This window comes from Dermacentor andersoni, chromosome 11 (genome assembly GCF_023375885.2).
Source record: "Dermacentor andersoni chromosome 11, qqDerAnde1_hic_scaffold, whole genome shotgun sequence".
NCBI classification, from domain to species: Eukaryota; Metazoa; Arthropoda; class Arachnida; order Ixodida; family Ixodidae; genus Dermacentor; species Dermacentor andersoni.
Window position 1 is genome coordinate 71,873,589 of NC_092824.1, and position 12,920 is coordinate 71,886,508.

A 12,920-nucleotide genomic window follows, 5' to 3' on the forward strand; every position below is an offset into this window, starting at 1 on the left:
TATTGACTAGAAACATGTCAGATTGTTGAGATCGCCACCTGGCAATATGCCTGCAAGCATGCGCACCGTCCGCCAGCAGCAGGCTTCTCCAACAAACACTTGCGTGATGCCACGGATGCTATAACGATAGCACAGTGATTGATGCTCCAAACCATGGTGTAGTTCAAACCGTGGGCGACTGCTGCGGACCGTTGTCGGGATTCGATTGGAAAAACTTTAATAAAAAGTCCTGCGGAACGCACGTCAGCGCGCAGTGGGCATCTCCCATGCAGGGACCGTCAGGGAGTACCTGGCGACCGCTGTGCGAGCCTGCTGAACGGCCCATTGCTGGTCTTGTAGGAGCGGGCTTCATATGGTCTTATGGTCTTCATATGGTCATATGACACAACAACACTCGGAAACCTCGGATGGTCCTTGTATGGTCCCAACCGTTGTCGGGAGTGCCGTCACTTTATACTTTGGTACATCCCTGTTTGTTATATTGACGATAGACTATGATTGAAGACTGAAGAGCAGAATGCTCCTCATCAAGAATAGTAATATTGATTTTTAAGGATGATGGTTTCCCAATTTCCTCAGTGTAGAATCGGATGTACTGAAGTGCACCGCTGAAGTCACTCGGCATCGATGGCTGTGGCAGGTATGGCTTTGCCTTGTGGCTTCGGAAGGGTCCAGGATTCTGTCCGGAGACTTCGACATGAACGGTTGCATACAATGTTGTGCACGTTTCAAGTATGCGAGGGGAGGTGGGGGGCGTAAAGGTTGTTCGCATCGAGGCACTTTAGAGTGTAGTGTCATAAATTTTGGAGGCCTTGGAGTTGATTTGGTCATTGCCACTGCTCAGGCTTGCATTTTGTTTATTTAACAGTTCTTACAGGCGTAATTTAAGTTGTAAAAAAAGGTAATTCATATTTTTTGACGCTACCCTTTCTTTAAAAAAAAATGTGAACTTCGTGAATAAGGTACGTTGTAATGTGACTTAGTTTTTTTGTGGGAAATACGATTGTGGAGTAGTGTGGAGTAAGTGTCTTCTTATTTCGAGTCCGTCTAATGAAGACATTTGAATGCATGATAGCATTGTACAGATCGTTAGGGGCTGCTCGGCACTGTGGTCCCAGGATTCTTAGCTCGAGCTGAACAAATGTGAACATTTTAACGCGGCAGAATTATACGGATCTTTCAAGGGAGCTCGGCGTTTCGAGTTGTCACTGAAAACAACTGGGAGAGAGGAGGCAGGTGCAAGCAATTACATGAGCGTCACGTGACATATAGCGTTGCACCCTCTTCACTTGCCTGGATATCGGCGGCAAGGACTTGTGGAGTCGCCATCTGTCGGAAGCGCCTCGCTTGCTTAGTAAAAAGGGATAATGCGGCGCGCTCCTCATGGGATTCATTGGCTTTCGGCACTCAATAGAAACACCACGTGGGAGCCCTCTTGGGCATTTCTGTAAGTACTATCCAAACGGACGAAGTTTTCTACTGTCAAAATATAATCTTGGGCAAACACAAAGCACAGAATGGTTTACAGACACTATCTCTTTACCGAACACGTGCTGTGAGCGTCAACTGCTAGTGGTCACCGCGATGGAGTCAGCCGAACCAGCTTCATGCGCGAATGGTTAGCAGTCGCTGAGACGAAACTGTGTGAAATATTTTCTTCATAACAGAATGAAGCCTCAATGCAGCGATCCACAGCGACCGACTGTGCGTCTACATGCATGTCCGCGCTCAATGTTTCGCTTTTGCTGCGAGCTTGTTTTAATTCACATCATGCCGTGAGCTTTAGGCCGCAGCATATGAGCATTGGCAATACACTAGCAATCATTGTTGCATGGACACTATCAGAGCTGTTCAAAAATAATTTCATTATAACTAGGGACTTCGACTCCTATGACGGTGGACTTGTGCTGTGCCGTCGTGATGATTCAATCTTTTTTTTTTCTTTTGTCTTGGACATTTCAATATCATTATTTCTCAAGTTGCATTGCACTGTACGTTTATCGGTCTTCTCAGTGAGTAATTACCCGCTGCTTCTTTTTCTAAATCCTGTATATTTCATCGTTTTGGTGTACACAAGCATGATCATATGACTTGACTTTTTTTATCTGCTTTTTAACGTTACCTTTCCATTCCAGTGAACTTGTATCTAGCATAAAAAAGTTCACAGAACAAAGCTTCGTGACATTAGCCGGGCATCACGCGCGGGCGGAAGTCTGTGTGCGCTCTCTGCTACTCATGGTGAACATCGCAGCCCCGTCGTCGTAGCAGAAATCTTGCTCGCGGAAGTGCTTGCTGCACATCAGAGTTGTGGCTGATGGCTGCTTGCCGGTTCTAAGTTTTGAAGTCCAAGCTTCGCGCGGCTTCTTGTCCAGTGAGTATGTGTGAAGACTGACACTGGGCTCCGTTGTGTACGGTTGGCACTGCGGCACCGAGCAGTAGCCTACCAGTTGGACGCCTTCAAAGCCAGCCAGTATGCCTATTAACAGGCTTTCAAGTGTTGTCAAGCACACACCCGAAGTGGGCAAACTTCCCCACTTAATCAGAACCACAGCGCAGGTGGGACATTAAACTTTCGTTTTCAGCTCGCTTCGGCGCTTCCGAAGAAGCCAACACGGCCGCTGTGTACACGTGATCGTTGATAACACATCACGCCGACGGCGACACCAGTTTTTCAAGTGGTGAAGCTCGCCCCCAACGCCGCTATAGCGCCGCTGAATTGAAGTCTCTATAGGCAAGTTTCCAGGTAGCGCCATTCACCCTTTCCTGGTCCCCTCCTCCTCTAATCCCCTAGCACCCCCGAAAAGTTCCGAACCTCCCAACAGGCGTGCAAAAACATAGCTTCTAGTTTCTGTCATCATCAGCCTGGTTACGCCCACTGCAGGGCAAAGGCCTCTCCCTTCTCCAACTACCCCGGTCATGTGCTAATTGTGGCCATGTTGTCCCTGTAAACTTCTTAATCTCATCTGCCCACCTAACTTTCTGTCGCCCCCTGTTACGCTTCCCTTCCCTTGGAATCCAGTCCGTAACCCTTAATGACCATCGGTTATCTTCCCTCCTCATTACATGCCCTGCCCATGCCCATTTCTTTTTCTTGATTTCAACTAAGATGTCATTAACTTGCGTTTCTTATCTCACCCAATTTCTTTTGTTATCCCTAACGTTACACCCATCGTTCTTCTTTCCATAGCTCGTTGCATCGTCCTCAATTTAAGTAGAGCCCTTTTCATAAGCCTCCAGGTTTCTGCCCCACATGCGAGTGCTGCTGGTAAGAGAGCTGTTATACACTTTTCTCTTGAGGGATAATGGCAACCTGCTGTTCATGATCTGAAAATGCCTGCCAAACGCACCCCAGCCCATTCTTATTCTGATTATTTCAGCCTCATGATCCGGATCCGCGGTCACTACCTTACCGCTTCCAGTGCCTCGCTACCTATCGTAAACTGCTGTTCTCTTCCGAGACTTTTCCGAGACTGTTCTCTTCCGGTCAGACCTGTGCTGCGTCACAGGTCTGACCGCCACCGTGGTCAGTTGCTTCGCAGCTGCTGGGGACTGAGGGGCCGGGGTTTGATTGTTATTCATACAGGAGGTTGTGGCCAAGTACTGCACCAGGGTGGCCAATCATGCTCTGGTGAGGGAGTGCATTACCGGTTCTGGTCGCCGAGATGAGACCGCACTTCAGGCATGTTTATGCAGTTTTATCAACACGCGATTTTTTTTTTAATCCGGTGGAAAATTGCGTGGCACTGGGATTCGAGCCACGGTCCTCTTGCATGCGAGGCGGATGCTCTACCTCTACGCCACCGCTGCAGTATAGTTTCTGTCATACTGCGTGTATTATCAATGCCCATTCAATTTGGTCCACGTAAAAAAAAAACGCAGTTTCGGCCAAAAGGCGAAGCATCGATTGCAAAAGTAAATTAGGAGCCAGCTATATGAAGGAAAGATAGTAGATTTATCGGGCGTATAAACTTGTAAACACTCGCTTACTAATTAAATTAACAAGCGCGGTGTTACGCGCGCACAGGCAAACATGAGTACAGCACACTGGATGGCCGCGGACACTCGCTGTCAAAACGCTGGTGTGAGGAGGTGCGGCAGCAGCAGCTAAAGCCCCTCCATCCACGCGCCAGCGCCGCTTTCTTGGTCGACGGAAACGTGTATGGAGGGGCTTTAGCAGCAGCGAGCGAAGAGACCGTGCTGCCTATTGCATCAACGCAAATTGAGCGGCGTGAACACAGCGCTCACGAAGCTATGACCCTTAGGCGCACCTAGACTGTCCCCATCGTTGGACGCTTTCAAGATGGGCCCGCGCGGCCGCGCCATACGCAGTTGCCGCCGTAGTAGAATCTCTAGAACCCCTCCCCTTGGTGCCTTCCGCACGACGGAAGACGACGTGCTTCCTCCCCGCTTTCCTCCCTCGCATGCGCGGGATTGAGCCACCACCATCGGCTCACCCTCGCACGCTTTCACTCGCACATGCAGCGACTATGTTGTCGCCCTTGGGCTTCCTACGGAACATCATGGCGACGGCGATGGCAGAAATGCGCCTGGAGTGTGCATTTCATTGACATCGCGATGAAACCCCACACCGAATGCACCACATTCGCAGAAACGCGGCTATGTCCGGAAAAGCGGCGGCGGAGAGACTTTAGGAGAGAGAGCTTCGCCATGCCCGAAGCAGCTCGCAAACCTCGGGCTGTCAAAGCGCTCGAGCAACGTGCAAATCGCTTGGAAGTCGCCCGGGCATCGAAGATGCGTTATTTGGAAAAGGCGGCGGCGCAACCATAGAGTTTCCTACAATATTTATTGTTAAGGTCGCGCACCGCGTCGCTCACCATAGAAGCGGGACACAATTATTACTTCGCTGTACAGGTCATTTCGTTGTAGCAGTATTCGTTGCAGAAGCGCCTGAATAGACGGCGATTCTCGTGAAGCCCACTAACTGACACCACGTACAACGACTGCACTGCAGCGATTTGGATAACCATGGGATGCGTGTGCTTGCATGGATGAATGCACGTTTTTCGCACGATTGTTTAATGGGCCGCACTTTAGACGCTGCACTACGCGTGCTATGCCGCGGCGCCGTTTCCCATCCACTTTCTTGGGTATTGTATATGCACTGGAGTGTTCGCCATGGCGCCACCACTCGCGGTCGCCTTGGCGGTGGATGTAGAACATTCCTTTCTCCTGCAAGGCGTCACGTAATGCGAAGACGTGGGTTCGTGTATATGCCATCTGCGGCCATTTTTTTGTGTGTGCGCCTAAAAAAAATGGCCCAGACTATATTTTTTGCAATTGGTCGACCTGTTTAGTGGCAGCCGGCTGGTGGTCGGCATACTTTTGATTCGCCTAGCTTGGTCATCCCCCCCCTCTCCCTACCTCCCGTCAATTCACCGTGCCTTAGTTCGGACCACGTTCGGGCCCAGATGTACCGCTGCGCGTTGAAGACTCCCACCTACCTTCAGGAACCTGTACCTCACGAGTGTCTCCGAGATGGCGCTGGCGCAGGGTGTCGAATCGAACCGGAACTACACCAAAAACTGGACATGAACCGTTATTTTCAGCAGAACAGGAACCGAACTGTTATTTTTCTGCCATCGTGGAAACTCAACCTGAACCGGAACTTGTTAAGGGAACCGTTCCTTACGGCTTCGGCAAACGGTTCAGTAGGCCCTGTGGACACTCTGGTAAAGCCCGTCAGAGGGGAAGCGTGGACAAAGTCACAAAGCCTCGCGTAGTCGGCAAATGATTCCCACCGCTACAGTCAAGAATGAGATAACTTCATTTCAGTTCGGACATTAATGTTAATTTTTGTGCAGCGGGACTGCCCTTTCTGCGGTGAAAAATGCGGGCACCTTATCCGTGCTCGCACATGTTGCTGCAGCAGTGGGATCAGAACCGTTCTGTACAGCTTCCTGTTGTTTTAAATTATTAGGCCCAAGAAAAATCTTTTCGCCAGATTTGAATAATTTTTGACACCCAGTGACATTTTCACACTTTACTGCATTGGGGAAATTTCAATTATGCTTTAACATTTAAAGAGCCGGATACTCTTAGTGCGCCCTTTCATTAATTTTGAGGTTCCAAACAGGTGCCTAGTGCAACACATGCAGCTTACGGAATTTAAAGGAGCTCGGGCTCTTCAATATTTCAAGCAAGCGAAAAAATTCACCGACGACACTCACTATTGCGAAATTTACGCGCAGCTCTATACGTGTTTTATTAAATTATAATTATTGGTGTCTATTAAATTTTGCACCTGTGCGAGCGATGAGACGCTCACACATGTCTCCCCGCGATATAGCGCCCGGAGACAAGTGATGTGCAGAGTACTGGACCACTTGGACAATCGTCCACTATCAGAACTCAAAGATTTAGGTCAGTGCTCCGAGAGAACATCCGTGTTAAGGCCTTACTCGCTTTATCAAGGTTCCTGCGGCCTACGGGGCTTCACGATAGACTTTAGTAGCCGTTGTAGTAGACACCATGGTTTTCACACAGTCGTCGTCATGCAGTTTTGGTCCTGTCGTCGGCATCAGGCTGTCAGTTTATTATTGCCGTCACTTCAGTAACGTTACCCCATCGTTGTCATGTCATCTTCGTTAATTGATAGACGTCAATCCTTCGTCATTCGTTGTCAGACATTCGCCATCATGCATCCGTTGTCGTACCGTTGTAGCCGTACCATTGTGGTCGTGCCATGTCATTCGAGCTCCGTCGTCCTGTTTTCGTCGGTCCATCGTTCTCACGCCATCGTCGTCGTCACATTGTCCTCACGTCGTTGTCACACTGTCGTCGTCATACCGCATTTGTCATTCCATCGACGCGATTCCTTCCTTCCGTACAATCGTAGTCATTCCAGCATGCTTATGAGAGACCTTGGCAAGCAAGCGCCATAGCAAATGGGACGATACCGAAGCAACCGAAGTCTCGGAGTGACCACTACAGATGTTAAATAAACGTGAATTCAGAAATACGGTGTATCAGTACGTTGCTCGAATGCTATCGCATTACCATCGACAGTCATCGAAAGATAAGTTATGCCGTAATTTGATTTCCCAACCTACCTTTTTATCTATCTATCTATCTATCTATCTATCTATCTATCTATCTATCTATCTATCTATCTATCTATCTATCTATCTATCTATCTATCTATCTATCTATCTATCTATCTATCTATCTATCTATCTATCTATCTATCTATCTATCTATCTATCTAAATGAAGACGATGGAATGACCACAGTGACATCACGAGTATGGTATTACAGCGACAGCATGACTAGGACGACGATGGCGTGCCCACGACAGCATCACAGCCACGAGAGATTATCTAGTAGTCAAAGCTATTAAATAGATTGGTCCACTGGGTCGGCGTAAACGGACTGACGACGACGGCAGGACTTATCAGATGATGACGATAGATTGACCACGGTGGCATCACGACCGTGAGTGGTCCTCCCTATGACATGTTCATAGTACTTGGTTTATATAGCCTATGGAGAAGTAGACTGTGTGATCGTCATGCCGAAAGCCCGCGATCTACACAGTCCTTCTTTCGCGAAAGTGCTGCTTATGTAAGAAGTGTGTACGCTGCGCAGGAACCTCCGCCAGACTGGATGCACTTGTTGGATGCATGTGTGTGTTTGCCTGAGTTTTAAGTGTGTAGTTGTGTCCATTTTGTAATACACCTTCAGTTTTCTTTTCCATGTAATAAAGGAAAAAAAAAAACGACCGTGAGCGCATACCTAGGCTAAGCGGGCAGACAACTTGTACCATTAGGTCGAGAGAGGCTAGCCAGCTAGCTTTGCGGGGCGTCATAGCAGTTGAGAGGGCATTGTGGCTACGCGACAGGAAGGCTCAAACGAGTTCCTTGCGTCGCCTTCCTTCTCTGCCGCGCTCCTGTTGTGGCCATGCGCTATAGGTGGCGCGCGAGATGATCCATGATGGCGCCGGCACAGAGATCATCAGAATTGCCGGCTGCGCGTCCGTGTTGTTGCACGCCGAATTTATTCTCGTCGGCTGCGGAGGCAGGTAGCGATGACTCTACCGTCTTGCAAAGCAGGTATATTTAGCATACGTGATGGATGACCTTCAAACATGAAAAACAAAAAAAGAAGAGAGCCGCTGCGTTACAGAAGACAGGGAATTTCTGAACGCCGGCTATCTAATCTGTCACGGCGTCCGACAAAGCATGCAGCGCAGAAGCTGTTATTATTAAAGGGCTGTTTGTACAGACGTCGCACGTTCAAAGCAAGCCTCGTAGGAATTCGTTTATTTTCGACGACGGCAGTCGTATATGCGTGGGCAAGCTTTTTGTATTTTTCAGTCGCGCTGTCCGCACGCCTTGCCACGCCTTGTACACCCCGCGTGAATGCATAAATGGCATTCTTGAATATAACAATTCGCTCCCATCGTAAGTATAAATGACTATCGGGCATATCCAGCATCGCGTGCTTGCTTGTTGCACAGCACACGGGCGTCTTTGCATTTCGCCCCCATCGAAATGCGGCCGTCGTGGCCGGCATCAAAAAGATAGTTGCTTCTTTTGCTCTAACAAGGAGTGGCACTGCATAGCTCTCCAAAGGCAATAGATTAGAACGTTAAAAACCCGTGCTGATACTACCGCACTAAAAAGTAAAACCGGAAGAATACTTCAAACCACGGTCCCACGAACGTACGCTGCGTCCCATGCCGATGCCGCTCCGGAAGAAGTATTTGGCCCCAACCGAGTGCGCGATACAAACCTTCATTGGTGCCGTCTCGTGCTTGCCGTTCGGGAGCTTCACCGTCCACTACTTTTTATACACGCGTACGTCGGGAAGGAATGAAAGCATGTGTCATCCTTCGCCACTTGATTGGCGCACTGAGGCACGCAACATATCCTGTTGTCTTTAAATGGTTTTCGTGACGTAAAAACAAGGTGTCAACAAATCAGAAACGCGCCCGCACAAACGGTGCCACACTATATGCGTCCCAGAATATCAATATTCTAGGGACCGTAGCCATACTGTGCAGATAATTCTTTGCGCGTTTTTCTCAATGGTCACTCCGCAGCGCGACCGTCTGTGTACATTGCGATGTACACGCTGTGAAGTTCTGAACCACCTCTTGGCGCGGCGTGCAAGATCGTGACAGCAGCAGCTGTGGGAAAACCGAAGGAAGAGGAAAAGAAAGTTTCGCTTCAAAATGGAGCTGGGCAGGCGATGTAATGCGTAGGGCGGATAGCCGGTGGACCGTTAGAGTTACAAAATGGGTGTCTAGGGAAGGGAAGCGCAGTCGAGGACGGCAGAACGGTGATGGCACTCTTGGTGTTTCCATTGTCTATAGTGACCTACAGGGAGACGGTGGCGTAAAAAGCGGATCTTTGGTGCAGTGTATTGTGCGCTCAGACGTGTATGTGCTGAGACATGTAAATTGCTCCGACATGGAGTGTGGTCCTCTATCCATATAGCCAGTTGTGATTTGTTGATTTGTAAATATGTAAAATAAATCAATGCGTTTCCTTCAACCTCTCGCCCTCACCAACGGGCAACTCTCGGCGATCGAGACTGAGGACGGCGTGAGTCCGCGTAGTCATAAACGTGCTAACTTGGGCTGGTTGGTACATGTTTGAAGAAAACGAGTAACATCGTTGCTACATCGGCCAAACTGGCCGTTCTATTAATGACCGCCTCAGAGAACATTCAAATTAAATGAAGGGATGTGTTGGCAGCCACCTAGCCGTACATAGCTCCCGGTGTGGTTGTCGTGCATTGTTTGACAAATGCAAAATACTAAGGCGATATCGTGACCAGCCTGCACGTGTGATATACAAAGCTTTTTGCATCGATAAGAAAGGCGATATGTGGGTGAGTGTGCCTTCGGTATCGCTCCTCACGAAGGAACTCTCGTATTTTGAACGTGGATGATGATAGCCATTTAGTTGTGCGGTTTTCACATTATCCATCGTCACTATCTTTCTGACAATGTATTCCTAATATATGTTCTCTCCCTCCTGCATATTCAAGTCCCTGTATATATTGCTGCGTGCGCAATAAAATATGGTTTGAAAGTCGGCGCTTCGTCTGTGTCAGTCACGTCCCGTTGTCCAGCGCTGTTACTCGTTGTCTTCCGCCTAGTAAGCCTTAGGGCGACGCCCCGGTAAAGCACAGGATAGCTACCACGTTTTATAGGCGCTCCGGCGGCGTAGGCTAGCGACCTTCTGCGTGATGTCCGAGTACGAACCACACACTCCAGAATCGATCGGATCACAACATTACCCAAACTCCCGTTTGCAAACGAAAAATATAAAGCTCTCTATTACTATACTGACGAAAAACTTCTTTCAGTTCGGTCAGAGGGAGTCGCTTGCTAAAACAGCATGTATTAAAGAAACGTTATACTATTATTGCTTTATATGTGGGACCGTACTTACTTGGTGCCTTTTGCATCGTTGTGTACAGATAAGCCATTACTTACCCGTCGTGGCTGCTTAGTGGGGTTGGGCTGCTAAGCACAAGGTCGCGGGATAAAATCCCTGCCACGGCGGAGGCATCTCGATGAGGGCGAAATGCGAAAACGCCTGCGGTACTTAGATTTAGGCGCCCGTTAAAGAACCCCAGGTGGTCCAAATTAAACTGGAGTCCCCCACTACGACGTGCCTCATAATCAGATCGTGGTTCCGACAAGTCAAATCCCACAATTTGATTTAAATTAGAAGCTATTACTTGACGATGCATGTGTAGCGTGCACAGAATGGTCTCTAGAATATATTACGCGGCGCGTTGTCGCGCCACGTATGACGCAATCGGATCTAAATTTAGCCTCTTTCTCGGCGTTCAGAGGGGCGCAGCTCGACAGTAAGTGTCGGCGTTGATGGGAGAGCTCAGTGAGCCGTAGTAGGTATAATATCAAATTCAAACCTTCATAAAGACTTATAAGGCCTGCAAGTGTGAATTTTTTTTAGAGCGCAGCTCGTAAGGCGGTCGTTTCTGCGTTTGGCGTCGTCCCTCGGCGTAACCGAGCGAACGAGCACAGCGAAGAATGAATCGGTGAACGCGGAGCGCAGCGGGGAATGAAAGCCGGCGAAAGGAAAGAGAGCGCGAGGAGGAGGGTACGGCGAAAGCGTGAGAAGGAAAGCGCAGTGCCGCGCAAGACTGGCTCTGCGGTGACGACCACTACGAGATGGCGCCAGAGTAGCGCGCCGTCGCGTTTTCACCTATGGCATGCGGCGAGCGCATCCGCCGATACCATATAAAGAAAAATGCGCTGCATGAGCGGAGGTCCGTCTGCAGCGGCTGTTGGGAATCGCGCCCGCGTCACCCACGCGCTGCCTCTCCCGATGTCCCGATTAGGGAGGCAATCGCGTCCTGTTTCGCTCCGCTTGCAATGTACCACATGAGGTAGGTTGTCCACGCCAGCTAATATATCGAGAAATGAAAAGACGCATAGAGCTGCGCTCAAATTTCGCATGTCGGGAGAGTCGTAATCGTCGGTGAACTTTTTTTTTAGGAAGGTGACATTTGCTCGGCTTTGGCTCCATTGCGTTCGACACGTAAGGTCCAGAAATGGCGTGAAGCGACTCGGGCAGCAAGACGGGGATATCCAACCTATTTTGACCGCGAAGAATTAAACGTGTCCGTCCCTTACAGGGAGCGCAAGCGCAGTAGGTTGACACAACTGCAGGAGCCCCAACCATCTACGAGCGCGGCAGGCTCGAGCTACACAGAGTAGTCTCGCGCGCCACCAGAAGAGTAATTTCTCGTAGTGCCTAAACACGCTCCGAAAAAAGAAGGAAAAACTCGCTCGCTACGAATAGTGAGCGAGCATGATTGCAAAATTAGGCGAAAAGACCCGATCTAGCTGGATAAGTTAGACATGTAAGCTTTCTAATGTGTATGCTATTATAGAGCAATGCGTATGTGTAATGTGCAGGCTGTGTACTTGGTTGCGTCATTTCTGCACCGTACTTCCCATGCACCCTCTGCAGCAGGCACAAGACGTTTCACGTATACCGCACTGCCGGCTGCGTCCCTAACATATATCCTACCCGATTTAAAAAAAAATATTATTATGGAAGAGCGGCGTAGTGAGGCTAGATACGTAGATGGACCCAATGCGGCTGAAGTAGGCTGAGCGCTACTCGCGTTAATATGCTAGCAAATATTTATAAACAATCCAGATACCCGAATCCTCCATTCAGGATCTTCTTTCGGGGCACGAGAAGCGTAGCGGGGTGCTGCAGGAGGCCAAGGCGTGCTCGCCGTTCTAAGTCTCCATTAAGCCATGCGACCTGACGTTCGCTTTTCCTACAGTTTCGGGAGTCCTTGCATCCTTGATAACGTATCCCACACTCCACAAGAAAAGCGGGAAAATGACGACCAAAAGAAGGACTCGGGCAAGGAGGCACAATGTCTCCAATGCTGTTCACTGCGTGTTTTGAAGTATTCGAAGTATCAGGAGTGAAGATCAATGACCGACGTGTCAGCAACCTGTGGTTTGCAGGTGATATTGTGCTATTCATCACATATGTAGCACACTTGCGACAAATGACTCAGTATTTTAGTCGACAAAGTGTGAGAGTAGGTAGGTAGGGATGGAGATTAATGGGCCGAAGACACCTGGGTAATGTTCAATAGCCTGGCAAGGCAAAGGGGACTCGTGATTAGAAGGGCACGTCTAGAATCTATGCGAGATTATCTTTATTTAGGCAAATTACTTGCATGGGACCCTGGTCGTGAGAAATAAGTTTAGAGAATAATTAAAATGGGTTGGAGCAGATACGGCAACCATTACCAAATGACGACCGACAGTTTACCGCTACCAAGGCCGGATTAAGAAAAATGGGGGCCCTGGGCTAATTCGCATGCAGGCCCCCTTTCCCTATACTGACACCCCCTGTCGCCTGCTACGCTACTGGAAATATGCCATGTTT

The 12,920-nt window shown here is 49.0% G+C and overlaps 1 protein-coding gene across 1 annotated transcript in view; it reads left to right on the forward strand.

Moving 5' to 3' along the window:
* LOC126518038 (tetratricopeptide repeat protein 39B-like) overlaps nucleotides 1–12,920 on the forward strand; it is a 176,191-nt gene that overhangs the window by 1,089 nt on the left and 162,182 nt on the right. The window lies entirely within an intron of this gene.